Source organism: Cupressus sempervirens, chromosome 7 (assembly GCF_028749045.1).
Source record: "Cupressus sempervirens isolate cs-2001-9-10 chromosome 7, ASM2874904v1, whole genome shotgun sequence".
NCBI classification, from domain to species: Eukaryota; Viridiplantae; Streptophyta; class Pinopsida; order Cupressales; family Cupressaceae; genus Cupressus; species Cupressus sempervirens.
Genome location: NC_143124.1, coordinates 312,510,296 through 312,512,650, shown reverse-complemented (window position 1 = coordinate 312,512,650; position 2,355 = coordinate 312,510,296). Strand labels below are relative to the sequence as shown.

General features: G+C 35.1%; 1 pseudogene; it reads left to right on the top strand.

Annotated features, from left to right (window-relative positions):
* The first annotated feature begins 1,061 nt into the window (after positions 1-1,061).
* LOC149546663 (18.1 kDa class I heat shock protein-like) lies at positions 1,062-1,760 on the top strand (annotated as a pseudogene).
* Positions 1,761-2,355: the final 595 nt, after the last annotated feature.

Sequence of the window (2,355 nt, the reverse complement as noted above, 5' to 3'; positions counted from 1 at the left end):
GTTGTTAATCAAATTATTCTCTTCTCTACCTCTTTTCAATCCATTAGGTTTACGTATATTCCTGGTGAATGGAACAGAGATGCTGATTGTTTAGCCAAATGGGCTTCTAGTCAATGATCCAGGTTGGAATATTATGGATAGTAGGCAACTTTCCTTTGAGATGGTGCAAGAATTTGATGATCTTGTTGCTCAGGATCGAGCTCCTTGTTGAGCTCTCCTTGTTGTATTCCTTTCTATCTTAATAAATTTTTACCCCTCTTTTTCCCAAAACTAGTTTGTAATCCTTTGCAAGATAACAATAAGGCTGTAGAATTTGTTTCAAAAGGTATCTTTATTTTCCTCTATCTAGGGCACATGACTCTAAGCACTCACGTCTTCTATGAAAATCTATGCCAGAGCATGCACTTGACCCCTGTCAAGTTTCTCCTTTTGATTATCATAGAAACTTAGGTTTATGTTGTAAAGGGACATGTGGAGAGACAAAGCAATACAACAGATAGGTAGAATGCATGAACAAATATCCAAAAACCTATATTTCTTTGGGTTCTCTCCTAACGTAACTCAACCTACAAGCCTTCTACAACCCCAATAGCACTTCTAAAGGTCTTGGTAGACATGGCTTCTCTCATGTTAGATTTCCTTTTTTTTATAGTTGCTCTTACACTATTTTCAATCCAATTAAATAATAACTTAAAGATTTGCATCTTTTATAAATGAAACATATCGCTAAATTGGAATTCTTTTATTAGTCCCTGCCTTGCATAAGGCAGGTTACTAATGTTTTTGTGGTGGTCACAATTAATTCTTTTCTACAACTAAAGCTAATGAATTTATAAAGTCTAGAACACAATATATATTTTAATTAATTTTAAGTCAGGAATCACTATTTTCTGATTGGCTGAAAGAAATAATGCTAGGGATAAAAATATTTTTCCCAACCCAAAAATTGACAAAAAAAAGTTTCTCAAAGATTCTTGATTCTTCCAGTTCAACTTGCACACAAAAACCAGTAGATTTCTCTCACAGAATGAGCCCATGGTTATCCAAGTTTGATAGAAAATATGCGTAGAAGTAGGGCTCAAAGTCCATTTTTAGGAAGGTGCATAGGCGCATGGGATACATGGGAGAAGAGCCTCTTTGATCCATGGCTTCCAATTTCTCATGTGTGAGATGCCATGGATTTCAACATCCCCACACTAGCATCTTCATTCTCCAGGGATGCCATTGCCGTGGCGAACACAAGGGTTGACTGGAAGGAAACTCCTGAAGCTCATGTCTTCACCACCGATTTTCCTGTAAACTATTAATTATCCAGTTGAATTTTACACCCTTTTCAACGGTTTGTTATTTGCCATTTGCCCCTTTCTGGTGTTTGGTATTTTCCATTTGCCCCTTTCTTGGGTTTATTATTTTCCTTCTGCCCCTCTTTTTATTATTTTAGTTACAAAAGATTTTTTTTTATTTTTTGGGTGATTATAGGGTTGAGAAAGGAGGATTTGAAAATAGATTTGGTGGATCAGAATACCCTGTGAATAAGTGGGGAGAGGCGCAAAGAAGAGGAGAAAAAGACAGATTAGTGGCACTGTGTTGAGCATTCTAGCGGGGGATTTATGAGGATATTTTGGCTGCCTGAAAATGTGAATGTGAACAACAATTCGACAAAGCTGGAGAATGGGGTTTTGACTATGAATGCCCCTAAAACACAGGTTGATGTGACTAATGGTGGCGACATTAGGAGGATCGATATTGGTAGCGCCTAGATTATCATAGTAGAGTGGACTGTTTTTGGAATACCTGTGCGCAAGTTTAGTATGAGATGTTATGTTCTCATTGCTAGAAATTAGGCCTATAGAGTTTTGAATCAATAAATTGTAAAGTGTACGAGTAACTTTGTAACTTTGAAGTTAATTAAATGGATCTTTGATAAGTTTGTACAAATTTTATTTGATGATGTAAGTTTGTTATCCTAAAGTTTGTGAAAGATTTCGGTAAATTGTTTGCATGGGGAACGAATAGTAGATAAGTAAACTAATCACATGAGGAGTGATGTTTTTTAAATTTTTAAATTTTCATTGTTTAGGGATCTCTTTTATTCAAATTGAAAAAAGTAAAGAAATAAGAAAAGATAAGATCATAACTAATACTTGACAAAACATTGATTTTGGTGATCCGTCAGTAGGCCATCTACCTAGAGAATGACAAAGAGAGCAACTAATCATTACAAAAAATTAACCATTGAGAGAGAGAATAATTATTTAACTTAAATGCTAAGCCGATGAAAACTTTGGATGCAAGATATAATAAACTGTTTTCTACCAAATTTTAGTTCTTTCTTGGATTGATCCTACAACTCCA